The sequence below is a fragment of the Alnus glutinosa genome, chromosome 2, assembly GCF_958979055.1.
Source record: "Alnus glutinosa chromosome 2, dhAlnGlut1.1, whole genome shotgun sequence".
NCBI lineage: Eukaryota > Viridiplantae > Streptophyta > Magnoliopsida > Fagales > Betulaceae > Alnus > Alnus glutinosa.
In genome coordinates, this window is record NC_084887.1 from 630037 (window position 1) to 652338 (window position 22302).

The following is a 22302-nucleotide window of genomic DNA, read 5'->3' on the forward strand; positions in this document are numbered from 1 at the left end:
GACTGATTCAATGTTTAAAAATGATGGGTGTACACCACTTGTCATAATTTTAAGCCAACTCTAAGTTAGAACTCAACTTTTATATATATATATATATATATATATATATATATATATATATATATATATATATATATATATATATATATATATATATATATAATAGGAGCATGCCAAAATCGAAAAAAGATGGGAGCAACAACGTACAACAACGTCCTTGTTTTCTAATCGTATGAGGGACTGTTTAGATCATCAACTGACAGCTACTATAATTAATCTTATTGTACAAGGTAAGTACTGTGTCGTGACTTGCCATCTACTCTTGTCTTGTGAGGCCAACGTACGTTTTGATTTTCTTTCTTTCATATTGATCACTTTGGTTTTGGGTACGGTGAATAAAAAGACAAGCTAAATCAACACGGAAAATGCTATTCTCACACCTAAATTCACACAACCTTTTTTTACAATCTGATGTGGAAATTCCACATCATATTTTTTTCTCTTTTTTTTTTTTTTTTTTTTTAAAATTAAAACTCTCTCTCTCTCTCTCTCTCTCTCTCTCTCTCTCTCTCTCTCTCTCTCTCTCTCTCTCTCCTTCTTCTCTCTTCTGGTCGGCAACTGAAAACGGAGACGGTGACAGAGAGAGCCGGAGCTGGACGGGATCTGGCCTTTTCCCAGCCAGAACGGCCGGATCCCAATCGGCTGGCCGGGATCCGATCCTTCCCGGCCAGAACGGTTGGATCCTGGCTGGCTGGCAAGGATTCGGCCCTTTCCTGGCCAGAACGAGCTGGCTGGGATCCGGCCTTTCCCCGGCCGTTCTGGCCGGGGATCCGGTCCTTCCCGGCCAGAACAGCCGGATCCTAGCAGACTAGCCAGGATCTAGCCGTTCCCCGGCCAGAACGGCAGGGGATCCGGCCCTTTCCCGACCAGAACGGCCAGATCCGGCAGGCTAGCCTGGATCTAGTTGTTCCCCGGCCAAAACGGCCGGGGATTTGGCCCTTTCCCAGCCGAATCGGCCGGAATCCGGCTATTCTGGCCGGGGAAGGGCTAGAACGGGTAGCCAGAGGTGGGAGGTGAGGGAAGATGGAGGGAGGTGGTAGGGAAGAGAAGATGGAGGGAGGAGGTGGAGAGGAAAAAAAAAAAATCTGATGTGGCATTCCACATCAGGTTGTGGAGATTTGGGTGTGAGTGTAGCAGCCCCCAATCAACACCAAACCATTCCTATAAAGTCGACATTGGATTCGAAGACAGGTGAGTCCCAATTATTGATGAATAATATGAAATCATAAAGAAAGCGCAAGAGAAAATTAAAACACAAATTTACGTGGTTCGACAATATGCCTATGTGCACAGGAGTGCAGCTATATTTCAATATATATGATTTAAGGTTTTAACATAATATATTTATACAAAAATCCTAATTGTACGAACGTATGTTGAAAACCTTAAAATACGTCGCGATACTCTGTTAACTGGCTACTATACTGATATTTTAGTATTACTCTTCATGCTTGAGAGAATATGAGCCACTTATTCCAACAAATTTAATTCAAAAATAATTATTAAGATTTTTAAAATTTTAACATGAATTCATCTTGAGTTGATCATTCTACTTCACATAGTCTATATATATATAGTCAAATCATTTTAAACTTTTAAATGACATGATTACAAAACAAAATGAAAGAAAAGAAAAGAAATTCCCATCGTAAAAGACTAAAAGTCATAGTAATCAATTTTGTTGGTTGTTACCAATAATTCGCCTTGGATTGTCTGCGGGAATAAATTCCGAAGGAATTGTGCGTTTTTAAGGTACGTGAGAATTAAGTGAGAACCAATACTTGAATCCAACGACAACTAAACCAATCTTTTCATACGACTTTAATAGGTTTCATCGATTTTATTTTTTTTCCATCCATTTGACAAAAAAACAGAAAATCGAATATTGTGTTATGAGAAATGATTCCTACACTTATTTCTCACAACAGTTCCACAACAAGCTGACTTGGCTGGTAATATTTTTTTTTTTGTTTTGTTTTGTTTTGTTTTCTTTTTGTAAAAAAATAAGAGAAATGATCCCTACACTCATTTCTCACAACAGCTCCACAACAAGCTGACGTGCCTGGTAATATTTTATTATTTTTTTACAAAAAGAAATAAAAACAAAACAAAAAAATAATAAAATATTACCAACCACGTCAGCTTGTTGTGGGGCTGTTGTGAGAAATGAGTGTATCGATCATTTCTCAAAAAATAATAAAATATTACCAGCCACGTCAGTTTGTTGTGGGGCTGTTGTGAGAAATGAGTGTAGGGATCATTTCTCATTGTGTTATTGAGTAATGCAAGAAACTATACTTTTTGATGTGCAGTGTCAATTAATCCTTGCTCACATGTCGGAAAAACTTCACTTATAACCTTCTGATTTTTTATTATTTTTGAAAAATATGTATCAAAACTTTAAAAAATATTAATTTATGGTATTTATCTTTCATTTTTTTTCTTAATTTCAACTCTCAGTTAGAATTTTTTATTAAATTCGATCAAAATTTTCAAAATACCCTTGTGTTTATTTTTTAAAAAAAAAATTATAAAATTCCGTTAAATTCTAATCAACACCTAAATTCTAGCAATTTTTTTTCTAAAAAAAAAAAGATGAGTAATTTAAGAATTTTGACAGGATTTAACGGAAAATTCTAACGAAACGTTGAAATTGAAAGATGAATACCCTAAAGGCCTAAATTGACACTTTTTAAAATTTAGGTACATTTTTTAAAAAATAATGAAATATCAGAGATTATAAATGAAGTTCCGCCTTACATGTATTTTGAACATATCAATTTAATAAATATGATATATAAAGAAAACTTTATTTTCATCTAAATTGTTGAAGCCGTCCAATGAGGACATTGGGTATGTTTGACAAACAACATACCATTACATCACACTATTCTCATTATTTTTCTCACTTTTCACATTTTTTAATAGCAATTTAAATCAAAATATTTTCACTGCACAAGTTTGATTTATTTATTATTATTTTTAAGTGAAATGATGATAAAATTAAAATAAAATTATTAAAAGTAATCACGGGATTCTTTGTTGACTTCAATGTCCACTTGGGCATTTATCACTACAACGGCATCGACCGGGTTTGGTATAATTAACGTCGGTTTGGTTTGTGATCTTTCAAGTAGTATAATTTAAAAATAACGATTTTAAAATGTGTAATTTATAAAAGTATTTTTTAAAAATGTAATTAAGCGTTTAAAAAAAATCATAGTTTAATCTTTAAAATCGCAAGTTAACATTTAAAATTTTACATTTTTAAATCTCAATTTTTTAAAAACACAATTTTCAAACGGTTCATTTTTTACGAAGTGGTTTAAAATTGCATTTTTTTCTCTCTATAAAATTGTAATTTCAAACGCATCCTAAGTATTTATTTCTTAATAAGATGATAAAAACTTGCAAAATTGGAATGCTCAGGGAGTCTCAACAGTTCTCACATACCCTCGATCTATGAGCAAACTACTGTACTGGACATCAATTTATGTGGTAATGTTTATCATTCTTTTAATATATGTATAAGGGCTGATCCTACATCAGCCTGACGAGATGGGTGAGATAGAGAGTATTTAGTAATACTCCAACCTAAAACACAAAGAGCTATGTTATATGCTATATATTTATTCTATTTTTATTACTTTATGCTATCGTGACAGAGTCTAGTACTAATTGGATATTTTTGTTAACAATATTGTACAAAAAAAATAGCATTTTGCCACTTGCATTTCGCCACGTGTGTGGACATAGTACACGTGACGAACAGTTTGCCACGTGTAAATGGCCACGTGTGCGACTCGTGTTAGATCCGATTGTTACTAAATGCACATTTTGCCGCGTGTACCACAATACACGTGGTCATTGTGCCACATGTATTATGGTACACGTGGCTGACAGTTAGCCACGTGTATTTAGTACACGCGGCTGACTGTTTGCTACGTGTACTAAATACACGTGGCTAACTGCTTCATTTAAAAAAAAAAAGAAGAAGAAGAAGAAGAACAGAAGAATTAGACACTTTTAGCCACGTGGAACTAATACACATTGCTAACACCATTTTATTTTCGAAAAAAAAAAATATATAGGGAATTCTGTTCTTCTTCCCTATTTTTTTTTTTCGCCAGTGCCCTCGCCAAAAACTTTTTTTGCAATTTTTTTTTTTTAATTTCCCTCACCGGAAATTTCTGCAAGGCCGCCGAAATCACTACAAAACTTTCCCATGAAATCCGATCCAGAAAATCCCCCAAAATTAATCCTCCGTCAACCACAGTACCAAAAAATACCAACAAAACACCAGAAAATCTCCAACAAAATACCAAAAAATACCAACAATCACCAAAAATCACCAACAATCACAAAAAATCAACAACATAAACCAAAAATCACAAACTTTCAAATCAGAGAACTCAAAGAAACAGAAGGAAAAAAAAACCCTCAAAAAACGCCGGAAAAACACCTCCTTGGCTTAACCAGCATGGGGCCATGACCCTCCGGACTCCGGCGCCGTCGTCAACCACGGCTCTCTCTTAGAATCGCTCCAATTCTCTCAGTCTCCCTTTCCATCTCCCTGTCTGTGTGAAAAAAAAAAAAAAAAAAAAAAAAAAAAAAAAAAAAAACAACAAAAAAGGAAACGGGTATTTGCAAGGGAAAAGGGGGAAGAAGGAATAAAAAAAAAAAAGAAAAAAAGAGAAGGAAGAGGCGTATGTGCAAGGGAAAAAGGGAAAGAAGGAAGAAAAACGAAGAAAAAAAGAGAAGAAGGAAAAGGCCAGGCTTGTAAAAAATAGAGAGAAGGAAATGAAAAGATAAAGGGGGGAAATGGAAAAAAGAAAAGGGGGAAAATTAGAAACAGTTGGCTACGTGTAAAAAATACACGCGGCTACTTGTTTTCCATATACAACCTGCCACGTTGTCACTAAGACACGTGGCTAGTTGGCCATGTAGCTACAGTAATTGCTACTGTAGACACGCGGCGAATAAATGACTAATCCAATAGCTATATACTAAACGATGTCACGTCAGTATAGTAGGATAAAAGTGAAATAAATGTATAATATATAACATTACTCAAACAGAAAACACTCACAATTATTTTCAACTTTATTCAAATAATAAAACAAAAACCAACATTATAAAAACATTAACAAACGAGCCTTTTGGTTACCAACCTTAATGGTGACATGTACCAAACAAACAAAAAAATGCAATTGAAGAACAAACATCACATTTTTTACTCCACATGATATGAACACACAACTGACAACCCCCCTTCAGTGTGTGTGTGAGAGAGAGAATTAAGGGAGTGGGTTGAAGCTTAGCGGATGCAATTTATTGGTGAGTTGGATGTTTACAATGACAAGCTTAAAAGAAAGAAAATAAATGCAGCACACAAACGGTACGATGCTGCTATTTGGCTGACTTTTGTTACTCCCAAATCCCAACTCCTCCAACTACCGACTATAAATATATAGCATATTCCAAAGAAGTTATTATGCTCTTCAAGTCACCCTTATCTGACTGATATATAATTATAATAATATGGTAATAAAAGTTAGTTTTAGATCAACAAAGGCATGTAAAAAGAGAAAATTAAGGGCCGAGAAAATCAGTCTTGAATCATAGGAATGTTATATAATTATAATGATGTGACGGTAAAAATCAATCTTGAATCAACAATGGCTTGTAAAAAGAAAAAATTAATGGTTGATTTTCACTGTCACATCATCATAGTTGTATGATAGTTGTATGAGAGTCTACTAAATAGCATTTCTCTTGTCATAAATGCTCCTGAATTTGTTCATTGACCCAAAAAAAAAAAATTGAATTGTATATATACACATGAATTTATGCGTGTATGATGCTCTAGTTATTAGATACAAAAATATTGACTGTTGGATTTATTTCAACAACAATGGGGGTTATGTTAATTTTCTCCATACCAATTGACATATCTTTGAATTTGTTATAGTATTGATTAAATGATTAAATTCATTTATTTTTTCTATCAGTTTAAACTTTTAAGATAAGTGATGATTTAACATGGTATTAAAGTCAGAGTTAAAGAGTTCAAACACTGACTCTATATTTCATCTCAACTTCATTTAAATATTACATGTGTTGAGCTTCACTTATTAAGGAGAAGTTTGAACCCATATTTGGTCTTTTAATTTGGTTTATGTAATTTTCTTGTTTAGTTTTTATTTGTTGTTGTAGCTCTTGTTTCAACTTGTCCATATATATATATATGGAATATTTTGGAATTAGAGGGTTAATTAAGATTGTTTTTTGACACTGACGATGATCTGTGTACATGGCTAGCTCATGTTATAGAGTCCACTGTAGGAGATTCACCTTTTAAGACAAGCATGCAAAAAAGTTATGTGCTCTGCTCATCAAAACAAATGGAGCCATGGAGGTATCTCTTTTGGTAGCATTTTCTATTCTAACAACAATCCAAACTTCCTTAACGATGTTTCATTGTCTACTTTTTTAAGGAATGCTGAAAGGTCGAAAGAAATTCAAGAAATTTACAAAAGTTATATTTTGCCATTCCCTAAATACTTGCATAGGCGAAGATCTTGTACAATACCTTAGGTAACTTTAATACAGATAATTTATTTTAAATGAAAGATCCGATATCGGTCGCGTCATCTACTAGATTGAATAGAATTTTGCATTTCAATTCTACCCACCGTCGCGTCTCCACCACTTTAATCTCCTATCCCGTCGCCTCCCTCACTATTATCCTGTTGTGTAGAATGGCCAAACCACCCTTTTTTGCCAGAAAAAATTGTTCGGCTACTCCCAAAATGTCAATTGGGATGGCCTAACTACCTCTAGTGGCCAAATGGGGTAGTGAACAACAATAAAGAAGGTAGCAGGATAAGAGTTAGACAATTATAATGAGATGACAAAGAGAGACATCAATAGGTGAAGCGGTGACTCACTTAAAATTAGATATAATTTTTTTTTAACCTAGCCGATGCTGCAATAAATTTGATACCATTCATTTTAATTGAACGGCTCACATTAAACTCAGGGCACTATAAAATCTGAATCCTACCATTTTACATTAGAAAAGGGCAATGCATACTAAGCAAAATCTTTGTTTATTATAACTTAATGTTAGGTTTCAGAGTGCAACGCATTTATTGTCAACCACGTTTTTCAACAATTTGAGAGAAGTGAGAGAAAGTGACTTTGCCCACAAAAGAGAGAGAACCAAAATAAATGCATTAGTTCATATTCAAACCTGGTAAATACTCCATGGTCAACACCTTTGAGGCAGTATAATCCCAATAAACCAGCTAGAAGGGGGGAAATGTATAGACCAAGAAAAATAAATAGGACATTTAGCAATTAATAAATTATATTTATTAATTAGATGGACCAATAGTTAGATTTTAAGTGATAATATTAGTATTATGGAAATAAAATGTGTTTAAAATAAATAATAGAATAAGAATAATAAATAACTAATTTTATGGATAGAATGAATTTAATTTAAATAAGAGGTTATATATTAATTATCAAAAGATAAGATTTTAATATAATGGGGTCCTAATGTAATTAATAAAAGTCGAGGCTTTAAAATAAAATGTAATCTTCCCCTGCCACATGTCGTTATCCGAATGGCTAGGAAAAGATTACACCATCTTTTTCCAGCCACTCATAGCACGACACGTGTCCCACCCTATCTCTTTTTCTTCTCTTCTTTTTCTCTTTTGGGACTTGTTATTTGCACTACAGGTGCACAACAGGGCAACAACACCCCCTAACATGGAGGTGGGCTCCACACACTGGGACCCACCCCCATGTGAGGAGGTGTTGTGCCCCTGTTGTACCCCTGTAGTGCAAATAACATTTTCCTTATCTTTTTTCTCTTTCTCCCTCATGCAGATTCAGATCTCTCTCTCTCACTGCATGATCTCTCCCTTCTTCTCTTCTTCTTTTCTTCTCCCTTCTTCCTCCCTTCCTCTCTTGGTTCTGTCACACAACAGCAACCCCTTCCTCTTCCTTTCTTCTCTTTTCTTTCTTCCTATTTTATTCCTTCATTTCCCTGTTGTTCACTGCCCCAAACCCGTCCATGAGAAGAGAGAATTTGGAGTTGAGAGTGAGAGCTGCCGAGAGAGAGAGAGAGAGTGTGTGTGTGTAGAGGATGGCCCGACTGGTGGTGGTGTGATTTTGGAGCTCGGTGGTCAGGCTACCGTCAGGACGTGGTGGCAATAGCTAGGCCATGAACTTCGGCCTTGTTCCGGTGAGACAAATCTCTTCCTCTTCTTTGATTGTTGCTTGTATATTTCTTGATTTTCGGTAGAACAACATATGGGTATGATTTTCAGGTTGGTTATTTCGCTATTTGGTAGTTGAATCAGAATGGGTTTTTGGGAGTTGGTCGGATGATGTTTTCCCCTTATATGGTTTCGGTTTTGGTAGTTTTTCTAGCCATTGTTTTGTTTCGGTTAAGATGATTTTTGGGGTATGAAATTTGAGGTTTTCAAGGGGATTTTTGTAGAGTTAACCGAATGGGTCTTTGGCTTTGATTTCAAATGAGACTTTGGTGGCTATTTGGATTGAGTTTGAGTTTGTCCATATATTTGGAGATGACCGAAGGGATACTTTGATGGCCTCCTTGAGTTTGCCGATTATGTATGTGTATATGTGGGTGCTTTACTTACGAGAATGTGATTTTATGGGTTATTGTTTGGATTGGTGTTTTAGGGTTAATATTAACTGAGAATAGAGATTGATTTTTTAGGTTATGGCCGAATGGCTAGATTTCTTGTTATGCTTGTATGGGTATATTGATTTGTTATGAATTATCGGTTTAGGTGACCTTTAGGTGTTAGTTTCATAATGGAAATTGTTGGATTATGCTTACATGTGTGTGTGGGCCGTGTTTAAGGAGGCATTTTGATAATGTTTATGGATGTGAGTTGGGGCTTTGATGGGTGGATTTTAATTAAGTTTCTATAGTATTGTTTGATGGAAATTCGAAATTGATTTTGGGATCCTTTGATGTGGTAGCCGAATAGAGAGTGAGATTTTGAAAGGTGTAGTTTTTATGTGGTGTGTAATGTTTGTGGTTTATATATTGGTGATTTGGGTTGATTTGGTAACTCATGATCCCTATGGCCGTGTGATGTTTGGTTGGATTTGTGATGTTGATTTTTGGGTAGCCCTTAATGGCTATGGCCGATTATATGTAAAGGGGTTTTGATTTGTTTTGATGAATGGTCATGGATTTTGAAGATTTGGTTGTTGGAGAATCTTGGCTTATTGTTAGAATAGAGATTGTAAGGACTATGATTTATATTTTATGAATTTTAAGTGGCTGTTTTGATCAGCTAAATGGTTAGGAATAATGGTTATTTTAGAACCTAATTTGATGGGTAGCTATGGTAAACAGTTGAATTCTTTGCAACGAACCATTTGGGATAAGTTAAAAGGCATGAGTTTGACCTAGAGCCTAGGTGTAATGTTTAGCTTTGGGGTCAAAGTATAAGCTTTAGTAAACGAATATATATTCAATACGTGATTGTAATATAATCTACAGAGTTATTGAATTAGTGCGTTAAATAAGATTAATGTTCCATAATCTAAACTACTAGGGTGGTTAACGACTAAAAAGGGTTGAGCATTAAAAGTAATGGTTAAGATGTGAATGCTGTGAAATGTTAATTATCCATGTAACCCTTAGACAACAAATATGAATTAATAAGGATGTAGAAATACATAAATGTACTTTGAATCCAATAGGAGGTAACTTAGTAATTAGTTCATCTATCCATGTAAACATGATATTTATGTGCATCAATAGATTATGATTAAGTGTGGTATGTGTATATGTACATATGTATACATATACATGTATATGGCATAAGTATATATATTGTTAACTTAGTAAATAAATGGCAAGCTATAAAAAGGGTTAAAATAGATAATGTGATACAATAGTAATAAATAAGCTAATAAAATAGTAAATACATCATTGTATTAATAAACAAGATAAAATAGGAATCTTGGTTCTGTGATTAACCTAATGGTAGCCAAGGTACCTAGCTAGTCTTAGAAGAGGGTAACGCGACGTGTGAGCATGCAGGTAGTTTAAGTGTCCTAGAACGAGTTCTATAGCATAGTCTAACATTATTAGTATTTGCAAGGTCATGTCATAATTGGAGACTTCAATGGGTTTTCTAATGTTGAGTTCGAGTCGTGAGTCCAATGCAGCCAGGTGATATTTTACTCACTAAGAAATTATTATTTTTATGTATATTAGAATTGCAAAATATATATATTGTTTTGTAAATCTAAAACAACTGTATGTTGAATATATTTGTTTTGGTTGATTTGAGTAGTTTCAATTATGTTCAAATAATATCAATGATGTTATAAAATGTGTTGAATTGATTTAAAGTGTTTGAATGTGAGCTGCGGTTGAGGTTTAAATTATGCAAAGTACAATGATAAAATTTCATGTTGATTGGTTTATCGAATTTGAAGAAAACATGATTTGCAAAGAATAAGAGTATAGAGTTTGAATTGTAAAGTATAAAACATGAACATAAGAATGAAAGGGAGGGTAAGCCTCACAATGAATGAAAAGACAATCATGAGCATGCATATCATTGTTTAAATTGTGTGGTGTTTTTATGATATATAATATTGTGATTTTTATGCTAGACGTATTTGTATGCCTAAGAGTTTTACTGGCAAAAAACTTATGTATACTTCTATCGTCTAGTTGCATGATTTAAGAACATTGAGAGTGGAGGTGCAAGAGTATTGTCATTGTTCGGTATGAGTAATACAGTGTCCTAGGAGTAAGTAGATGGATTGTCGTGGTACATCAGTAAGAAGTGTCTGGATATCAGAGTTTTACTTTAGTAACCACATGGATAACTATGTGACATAGACATGAAATTGTAATGCCCTAAAATTTGGTGTTAACCATATTCGGGGGATGATAGTATGCTCGTACTAAAGAGCAAAATGACATGTTTTAAGCTTGGTGTACTTGGATGTGATGCTATTGGTTGGTATATCAGTGTATTTTGGGAGTAGGTAGATGGATTGTCATGGTACATCAGTAAGAAGTGTCTGGATATCAGAGTTTTACTCTAGTAACCGCATGGACAACTATGTGCCATAGATATGAAGTTATGATGCCCTGAGGCATGGTGATATCACAGTTGATAACGTTAGATCTTTGTGCATTTAAGCTACCAACATAAAAGTATTATTGTAGGTGGGTGTGTACGTAGTTGCTTCCAAACCAATGAAACTTCTATGTATGGGTCCAATTACATAGTATGTTTTAAATGTTTTGTAATAGTTGGTGTTTGCTATATCAACTATGGGGGTTTTCAAAACAAAGGTTTATAAATTTGGTAGATGTTATAGTGCCCGCATGACTATAAAAGAAAGTTGGTTCATTACGAAAACTTAGTTAGTTTAATATCACTGAGGTCTCAGTATTATGTACTAAAGTGATGAACTCATCATTTTACCTATACGGATGTGGCCAACCCCCACAACCGTATAGATGTTCATTTGGCTATAGGTACTTCGGTCGTTGTTGATGGGATTGTAGATGTGCATTTGGAATATTATGACTGAAGCTTGCCGCAACGGTCGTAATTGCAGGACCATAGGCGTCCTCAGTTTTATAGGTTTTGTTTATGGCTTGTGACACCTATATCACTTGTTATCGTATAAAAGTCATTTCTGTTATGTATTTATATTGAGGAAAAACTTAAATAAATAGATTTTAAATGGCGATTGTTATTAATTTGCGATAGATGTTTAAGATGTGATTTCCGCTATTAAATTTATGTTTTCCGCTGCATAGTTAAATAGATGTAACTTTGATTATAAGGTACATATTATGGAGTGTGTACTATATGTTAGCTTTGCGACACATCGTCGTGCTGCTGTGAGGATCTATTTGTATTTTAAAATATTAATTTTTATGAAATGTTTTGTATGAAAAAATAAATAAATAAATAAAAAGGTCGTCACAAAAAAGATGCTGTCAAAGTAAGAAACCAGCAACTTCAAAAGAGAATATAATATTTAGTAGATTGATATACGACTATCATACGACGGAAATGACGTGTCAGTGAAAATCAACTCTTAGATTTTTTTTTTTTTACAAGCCCTTATTGATCTGAATACTCATTTTTCCTGCCACATCATCTCAATTGCATGGTAGTCATATAGCAGTATACTAAATAGTATTATTGATCACTTTAATGATCTTATAGTCTTGATGTGTAAGAAATTAACATACCGGCACTCGGACCCACTTTGTATTTCGAAAATTTTGGCGGAATCTATCTGCATTTTTCCCTTCATTTATATAATCAATTTCTCGATACAAAACCCTGAAAGCAACAATATATGAGAGGTCTATATCTCTTTTCTTATTATTTACATGGATCATACTTATTATACAATAAATATCTCAAGAAATTAATTAACATAGAAATTAACTAGTTGAAGCTTGCTACTTACGTTGCACATTCTTCATATATGCTGATCCAATCTCTTGTTGGACCACCAAGAGTGTCACTTCTCTGAAAAAACTCTGCAATTAGCTTTAGATTTCCTACATATATGCAAGCAGCGAAGATTATAACCCCCTAAAACTGCTGATTTTCAAAGAGTCACCCAAGAATGACATGCAGCAATATTAAGCATGTCACTAATTAAGCCGGATTTGGATCCATTGCAATATATACAGGGTGTAATAGATTTTTTTTTTTATGGAAACAAACGGTCCCAGACTTTGAAAACTATGCAAAGAAAAAGAAAAAAATTGATAGGAAGTTTAGGTGTTTGTTGGGTGGCCGTTGTTCAGCGCCCCAACGGGTGGATTATAAAGGCATCGCATAGGAGCCAAGTCTGCACTACTTCTGTACTAAGTGGAATTGAGCTTTATAAATAATTTTAAGACACTTGTAATTATAATTTCGACTAAATTTTTTGGAATATCACGCAAATTTTGCTAATACTTTCCTGTACCATGACAATACGACGTAATTCAATATATCAAGTTTTTAAGTGGTCAGTGTAAAATAGGTGTGGAAAGTAGCATTACTGATCAAATGAAAAATGTGCATTACTTACGTAAGTCAATGTCAAAAAGCTTCTTGAGACCGGGTCTTTGAACTTTCACCGCTACTTTCTCTCCATTATGCAGGATAGCCCGATGAACCTAATTATTAATTAAAACAGGACTCTAATTTTAAATCAGCCAAAAACGAAAACTCTCGAGAAAGAAGTACTATGTGGGGAACCAATCTAGAGTTATTGTGAGATAGTGAATTACGGAAATAAGGTTCAAACTCATGATTTTTTCTATAAAAATATCTTATTTTTCCATATTTGTATGGGGATGGTCTAAATTAATGTTGCAACAATAAATGCATTTTATCATGTTATCCTTCAAGCTACATAAAGTGCAACAAGTAATTAAAGTAAAACAAGTATACATGAATCGAACACGTACCTGACCAAGACTAGCAGCAGCAATTGGCCGGTCTTGAAATTCCTTAAACAATATGTTGATGGGAGCTCCGAGTTCACTCTCAATGAAGCCTCTTGCTTTCTCTGGTGAGAAGGCGGGGACCTTATCCTGAATTATATATATATATATATCACATAGATTTTGTACGTGAAAATCAGACATTCAAGTTTATTATCTGATAAATAAATGGACTAACAGTCTAACAGGATGCCTGCATTTAAAACCATAAATACGTGAGTAGATCGACATAGCCCATTTAGAATTAGGATGACAACAGAAATCAAAAGGTACCTGCAACTTTGCAAGCTCATCCACAAACTCGCGTGGAAATAGATCTGTCCTTGTTGAAGATAACTGTCCAAGTTTAATAAATGTTGGACCAAGCTGCAGCACACGTTCCCGAAGCCAAGAGGCAGTTTTTTGCCTTCTGTTTTTCTGTATAAGGAGATCGATCTGATTAAAACTGAGGCAAAACAAAAACTACAAAACCAAGAAACTTAACTAATTGTAAAATGTAACGGAGTAATGTTTCTTGCACAATTCTTACACACAACTTTATCTATTTTTTTTTATTATTATCAACCATTAGATTTATTTTACTACATGTGGATAATAAATATTCAATGGTTGATCTTTAAAAAAAGTTGTTAAAGTAGTATAAAAGTTGTGCAAAAATTGTGCAAGAAACATTACTCAATGTAATGGCAGAAACCAAAATAGCAAGTACAGCAACAGTTTCGCAACCCCATGCACCTGCTTTTCTTCTGTGAAGCCTCCCAAATATGCCCATTTTGCAGTGTCCAACAGAACACGGACCCACAAAGACACAACAAAAGACCAAACATCTAATACTCCTTTGCAAGGAATTATAGTTTTCATTGGCCCAACTGAAACCGTCATCTGAGGGCAAAACCTTGAGCTCCTCCACTGGTGGAAGTTGTTTAACTTTTGGTTTTCTTACTGGGGCTGGACTAGGTTGTCTTCTGTTAGGGAAATATTTGTCTCCACCTTGGAGTGGGGCCAGGTCTGCCCCAGAGTGGGATTTCGGCCCCCGGGATGGGTTAGTCCCCGGATGTGAGCCTTGGTTGCAGGAAGCCTCCAATATTTATGAGACCAGTCAAATCAAGTTAGAGAAGATATCAGATGTCCCTATTGGACAGTGTATTTGACAAGGGTAAAACGGACATTTAGCATGCAGGGATATAAAAGGGCTATAAGGACTACTTGACAGGGGGATTTTTTCCATCCTCTGGGACTCCTCTCTCACTCTCTCCTTCTCCCTCTTCTTTAAACACTGGACTGATTTAATCGTCGGAGGAGGCTTCGCCGGCCAACCCCCGGCGGGTCTTTCTTGTTTTGCAGGCTAGCACATGGAAGAAGGGACGCCTCTGATCACGCCACGTCACCAGGTAAAAAAATTAGCATCAACAATTGGCGCCGTCTGTGGGAACGACATGGTCGCTCCTACCAAAACAAAAATTCAGAACGGTGACTAGTGACCAGAAACACCCTTCGTCAAGAAAGGGAGAGTAGATGGAGTAGATTTGGGGTTTATGTCTGACAGATCTGGACGCAAGTGTTACGGACCGAACTCAATGTTTCCATTGGAACTCGTCCCAGTATGACTCACTGTTGACAGTCATCTCTGTGTGCGCGCAAGATAAGTTTTCTGCTCCTCTTTCATGATATTGTCAATCCGTCTTCAGAGAAGAAAGGCAAATAAGGATTTTCCTAATTAAAAAAAGAAAAAGGGAAGATTGATGTTTAGTTTCACACGTGTGAATGAAAGGGCTTTATATATATATAAGGTTAAGAGTTGGCCACGTGAGACCAAGAGAAAATTGTGAAAAGCATAGTTCTTGCTTCATTTGTCTTTGTGTAAAGTCAAGCTTCTCTGACAATACCATTAATTGTGCTTGGAAACTAATGAGGATGAAATTCTCGTATTAACCTTACTGCCACTTGATTTCATGGGTCCTCTCTTCAGTATCACCAAGGTTATACTCAAATCTTTATGAACTTAGAAGGTCACTTCGGAAGGTTTATGCTTTGGCGCAGGACTACGTGCCGCGTAACTCAGATGAGCTCATTACCTTGTCGGCGAATGCCTTCGCAAGCATGCAATTATATGGGTCTGTAATAGTCATCCCATATTTTTATGAATTTTGGAGAAAGGAGGAAATTCCTCGCGAAACAGATGAAGAATGCTTTTAAAATCTGCTTGACTCGTACACCAAGTGAAGTTGAAGATCAGTTTTGCACGTGCCAGCAGAGAAGAAAAATCAGGGAGAAGAGTGGGTCTTGCTTTATTGGTTTTTGTGGGAAATGATGTTTTTCTGACAACATCATTTATTGAACCTGAAAGAAGACGGGCTACAAAGCAACTTTCTTCCCCGGACATGATTTTGTAGCTAGTTGCTAACTTGTAAAAGTTTGAAAAAAAAAAAAAAAAAGGAGAGAGAGGACAAGACTGAGCACTTCCCCCAGTAGTAGGGAGTGGGTTGTCAGAAATTGTTAGTCTCGTGCATGTTGTATGAACGTGGTAGAAGCTACAGCCGGGGGTCCGAGATGTAGTGAGAACTATAGAGTTAAAGGGCCGACGGTCTGTCCAGAATTTTAGCCAAACAAGTGCCGCAGAATCTGCCACCCCGAATTCTGCTATTTCGACGGTGGGGGCATGTCCATTTCCCTGAGAAATATCGGAAGCCCTTCTTCAACTTTCATTCCTGTACGTGACCTTATTCACGCAATGGTAATCCTGTCTCAAAGGTCCGAGACGTCGACACAAGAGGCTAGACAGTACCGAGCCAGAAATCCTTGGTATTGTTCAGAGGTCGGACCCCGGACAGATAAGTCATCCTTTTTGTCTCCGAAGATCAAAATGAGCATCACCTGAGAGCTGGGGGATGACGTCCCGGTCGAGGAACACTGAAGAGATCAAATCATATTTTACAGAAAGATTCTCAAGGTAATGTGTATTAGTTTTGATGAGGGAGTTAGTTTGAAGAATGGGTGCGGTGCATCATGGCTTGAGAGGAACAGTAGCTATGAAGCTACTCTTCATTTCGGAAAGGCCTTCAAGCAGAGTACTCCATGGCAGTCACGCCCAAAGCTTGAATTTTTATCCCCAAGCATGAGATCTTCAAGCGGAAAGGAAATTTAGTTCGGTGTGCTCCACGGTGTTTGAAGACTTGGAGTTGGGGTTCCGAGACCTCGGACTAGACCCCGGACCCCAAAGGTGGATGCGTGAGGGTGGCTATTAAAGGCTTGGGGTTGAATATCGAAAAGGAATTGGCCAAAGCTGTACACTCTTCTGCCTTTGGCTGGGGAGGTCACTGAATGGACCAAGCACGAATACAATGCATGCAGAATGCAGATTGCACACTATGCTTGTCGACCTCCCCACATAGGAGCTGAACGTACTCGGACATCTTCTGGGCTCCACCAGCAGATGGTCGTATCCCTGTTTTACCCTTAAGCTATAAGAGTGATGATGTCTTACGAATGGCGTTGGGTAAGCCTATAGGCTCCTTGAAGTATTTAGCCGAGATCACGTCCGAGGTGGTCTTTGGGATCCCTTCCGAGATTATTTCCGGAATCCAGGGGCCTTAGTTATAACAACATTTTTCAGGACCTGTATCAGGTTGGCGCCAAGATTATATCGGGTCTGACACAGTTCTACCTAGGCAAACACGGGAGACTTGCGTTTACAGCAGATCGCATCAGCTCCTCGAGAGGCCCAGCGCCGAACTGAAATGGCCGGGGTCCTTTGAGGTTCAACATCTGATGCATAATGGGAGTTTGCTTCTTTAAAAGAGGAGGAACATGCGGTCTCTCCCCCCGGACTGCATAGGCGTATCACAACTTCTTGTACTGCAGTAGCGAGAACTGCAAGGTTAGAGGGCCGAGATTCGTCCCTCACCCAGACCCCGGACTTCCATATCAAGAATCGAAGCTGACAAGTCCGGGAAGCAAAAAAGCCGAGTGGTGTCTCCTCCAAGTTTCTGGGTAGCCAATAAGGCCATGTTGTTTAGTGAGGGAACTTACCCGGGGTCTTCGGCCGCGTGGACTACAGTTCAGTCAGAAGATGTTAGTAATTGGGACAAAGCTGATTGGAACATGTATTGAACAGCTACAAAACAACGGAACTTTAACGTAGATGCCATCCCCTTCACCGGACGCTGACTTTTGACCCTTAAAGAAGGCGTCCGAGATCGAGGTACAGGTAAGGATGGTTGTAGGTCCTCAGTCGGGTGATTACGGAGTCGAGGATTGTCGCTCATACATCATAATTCGATGAGAAAGTTGTTCGTTCATGAAGTGGTGGCAGGCAATGTTCGTGACCCCTTCAGAGGCCAGGGAGGCCGAGATAAGTCTACTTTCCTCTTCTCATTTCATTTTATTAAATATTTAAAATTGAAATGGTCTCTCTGACGGTTAACAATGGCCAGTGAATAATTGTGCCCTTGTATCCAGTGCTTCAAAGCACAAATATAGAGAATTTTAATAATTTTGTAATTCCAGTAATAAGGGTTAGATATGCTCCTTTACAAATAGCCTAGAATTTATTTGCAAAAAATAAGGAGCTATGGTAGCTCCAAACTTTGAGCAACAGAGGCTACTTCCATGGGACCGAATGTAAGGAGCAGGTCTTTGAGCTCATGCTATTCTGTCTCCTGCTTGGATTTATTGGTCTTTTTCTATAGCATTTTTGCAGGAGCCTTGTTTTTATTGCACAAATAAATAGAGTGAAAAGGAAAGCTCTCGAAGTTACATTCCGAGAGCACTGTTTGGGAGCGAGAACTGGATTAATTTTCGATGATATTTCTGAATTAGTTAACAGGGGATTACCGGGGGAATCGAGGAGGTGACCTCGTTAAAAAACTATGGAAGAGGAGTAATAACCTCGTTAAAAAATCAGGAACCCGCCCTTAACAGGGGATTACCAGGGGAATCGAGGAGGTGACCTCGTTAAAAAACTATGGAAGAGGAGTAAGAACCTCGGTAAAAAATCAAGAACCCGCCCTTAACAGGGGATTACCGGGGGAATCGAAGAGGTGACCTCGTTAAAAAACTATGGAAGAGGAATAAGAACCTCGGTAAAAAATCAGGAACCCGCCTTTAACAGGGGATTACCGGGGGAATCGAGGAGGTGACCTCGTTAAAAAACAAAGGATTAATTTTTACAGGCTCTTGTTGCCACACAAGCTGTTCGGGTCTATGTTCCCAAGACAAATCACTCCGGCCAGCTTTCCTCAGACCGGAGTGCTTTGGGGGGGTAAGAGCTTGGAAGATTGATTTGAAGATTGGTTGTCAAATATTTGATATGTAAAATCCCGTTAACATTTCTGATGACATTTTCGATAACTTCCGGATAAGATTAAAGGAAGAGGAGTAATAACCTCGTTAAAAAATCGGGAGAGGAGTAATAACCTCGTTAAAAAATCGGGAGAGGAGTAATAACCTCATTAAAAAATCGGGAGATGAGTAAGAACCACCCCTCTTGGTAGAGGACAGGGGGGTGATGAGGAAAGTCCGATCCCGGACAATGGACCACCCCCCTCGGAAGAGGACAGGGGGTTGACGAAAAAAGTCCGATCTCGGACAAAGGATCTCCCCTCCTGGTAGAGGACCAGGGAGGTGAGGAGAAAAGTCCAATTTTGGACAAAGGACCACCCCCCTTGGTAGAGGACAGGGGGGTGACGAAAAAAGTCCGATCTCGGACAAAGGATCTCCCCTCCTGGTAGAGGACCAGGGAGGTGAGGAGAAAAGTCCAATTTTGGACAAAGAACCACCCCTCCTGGTAGAGGACCAGGGAGGTGAGGAGAAAAGTCCAATTTTGGACAAAGAACCACCCCTCTTGGTAGAGGACAGGGGGGTGATGAGGAAAGTCCGATCCCGGACAATGGACCACCCCCCTCGGTAGAGGATAGGGGGGTGACGAAAAAAGTCCGATCTCGGACAAAGGATCTCCCCTCCTGGTAGAGGGCCAGGGAGGTGAGGAGAAAAGTCCAATTTTGGACAAAGAACCACCCCTCTTGGTAGAGGACAGGGGGGTGATGAGGAAAGTCCGATCCCGGACAATGGACCACCCCCCTCGGTAGAGGACAGGGGGGTGACGAAAAAAGTCCGATCTCGGACAAAGGATCTCCCCTCCTGGTAGAGGACCAGGGAGGTGAGGAGAAAAGTCCAATTTTGGACAAAGAACCACCCCTCTTGGTAGAGGACAGGGGGGTGATGAGGAAAGTCCGATCCCGGACAATGGACCACCCCCCTCGGTAGAGGACAGGGGGGTGACGAAAAAAGTCCAATTTTGGACAAAGAACCACCCCTCTTGGTAGAGGACAGGGGGGTGATGAGGAAAGTCCGATCCCGGACAATGGACCACCCCTCTTGGTAGAGGACAGGGGGGTGATGGCGGCCGGAGATGACACTACTTAATTTGCCGATATTAAAGACAGAATTAATTATGGTAGCTCGTCCGTCATCGGGAGCTATCTATGCTTGGGGTTATATCAAGGACGAGAAATTTCCAGTCTAACGACCCAGAAGTCGAATAGGGAAATTGGGGTGATTACCTCTTCTTTGAAGAAATGGAAAGGGCAATTGCGCCTCTAGCAGTCCCCGAGCTTCAGGCGTGATGGTTAACGGGCATCCATCTACCAAAGGAAATTAATGGTCCGACGAAAGGTTTCCGACTATTGGGAACGGTGGATATGTTAAAATGCCATCGGAATCGTTGTCCGGGGAAGTATAATGCTAATGGTTGGCATGATGTTGTGCGGGCATAATTTTATAATTTATGAAACGCCCATTTCAGTGGTAGTCCAAAGAGATTATTGAAGATTGATTTGAAATTCATGTTGCCAAGAAGATCTTATTGGATTTAATCATAGTATACACATGCATGAAGACAAAAAGAACGGACAACCCCGAAGGAACATTGTGAAGGGTAGTCATCTGACTACAAAGATGAATTGTCTGGAAATCTTGGAGGGATCATCCGCGCAAATTCCAAGCGCGGCTTGAGCAGTTAGGCTCCCACGAGTTGTTGGGGCAAAATTTGGGTGCTACGCAGTTCCTGTAGGCTGGACAGGAACAGGTTGGCATAAAGCCAAAGGTCACACACCCTTGTGTGTCTAAAGCCGGAGATCACACATTCAATAGAACTACCGTGAAGAGCGAATGCTCCAGGGCCATCTTTGATGGATTTGTGAATATGCTCGGTCGTGAAGACCGCACCAGGAATGAAAAACATTGCAAAAAAAAAATTTGAAGAGTTCAAATAGAATGAAAGGGAAAATCCGATCCCAAGGAAAGGAATAAAAAGAAAGGACGATCTACTCAAATGGGCACTCTCAAGGCCAATGACATTCCAGCGAAGGAAAGTGCGAATATATAGAAAAACAATAGTGATCACTGCATGCACGATTTACGGGGTGTTAGGTGCACCTAACTGACGGTGAATTTATGACGGAAATAAATTCTAAATTGCCTGCCGTAGATGGCTTGGAGCCGCGTAGTGCGGCAGTAGGTGGGATTGGTCGGATTGCAAAGGCTCCATTGGGTAAATTCTCTCTACCTTTATAATAAAGATAGGAGAATTGGGGGGGTAATTGTTAGGGAAATATTTGTCTCCACCTTGGAGTGGGGCCAGGTCTGCCCCAGAGTGGGATTTCGGCCCCCGGGATGGGTTAGTCCCCGGATGTGAGCCTTGGTTGCAGGAAGCCTCCAATATTTATGAGACCAGTCAAATCAAGTCAGAGAAGATATCAGATGTCCCTATTGGACAGTGTGTTTGACAAGGGTAAAACGGACATTTAGCATGCAGGGATATAAAAGGGCTATAAGGACTACTTGACGGGGGGATTTTTTCCATCCTCTGGGACTCCTCTCTCACTCTCTCCTTCTCCCTCTTCTTTAAACACTGGACTGATTTAATCGTCGGAGGAGGCTTCGCCGGCCAACCCCCGGCGGGTCTTTCTTGTTTTGCAGGCTAGCACATGGAAGAAGGGACGCCTCTGATCACGCCACGTCACCAGGTAAAAAAATTAGCATCAACATCTTCTAACCAGATTTTCTCCATTAACAACCTGCCTTGAACCATTCGCTATCATGTCTTTCACTACTTCACTTGCTGGTACCATTTTAACTGCTCTTCCATTGGTAGCAAATCTTGAGGATGATTCAGACTGTCGCATTTCCACTTGAAGCTTATAAAACTTGTAAGTAGTCCTAAGTGGACTGCATGCTGATCCGTCCAACTTTGAGAACTTACGAATTGAAATCGATCTTGAGAAACTAAGGCTGTCTAGTGGTCTTCCTTGATTTATCAACTCCATATTCAAGCAATATTAACAGCTGTAGCTACAGAACAAATAAATTTAGTGGAGAAACAGTAAGCTAAACAGTGAAATGAAGAAGTGATAAATGGGTTTTTCTAAAAGACACAACAACACGACCAGAAAACTTATAAGAACTTAATATATTAATGAGAGAAGAGTTGTAATTAAGCTTCAAGATCCTTCAAAAAAAAGGTTGACTAATACAGCAATCACAAAGCCCTTCAACTGTAAGCAAGATAGGTCGTCATATCAGTTTAGTTGAATCATCTTCCTTACGGCAAACACAACGTACAGTACAAGACTTGAAGTCTTCAACAAGAATGCCACCAATTATATACGTTGATTATATCACTTTTCACTGGA

The 22302-nt window shown here is 38.2% G+C and overlaps 1 pseudogene; it reads right to left on the reverse strand.

The window, feature by feature from the left end:
* Positions 1-7298: 7298 nt before the first annotated feature.
* On the reverse strand, positions 7299-22068 carry LOC133859132 (protein ACTIVITY OF BC1 COMPLEX KINASE 7, chloroplastic-like; annotated as a pseudogene).
* Positions 22069-22302: the final 234 nt, after the last annotated feature.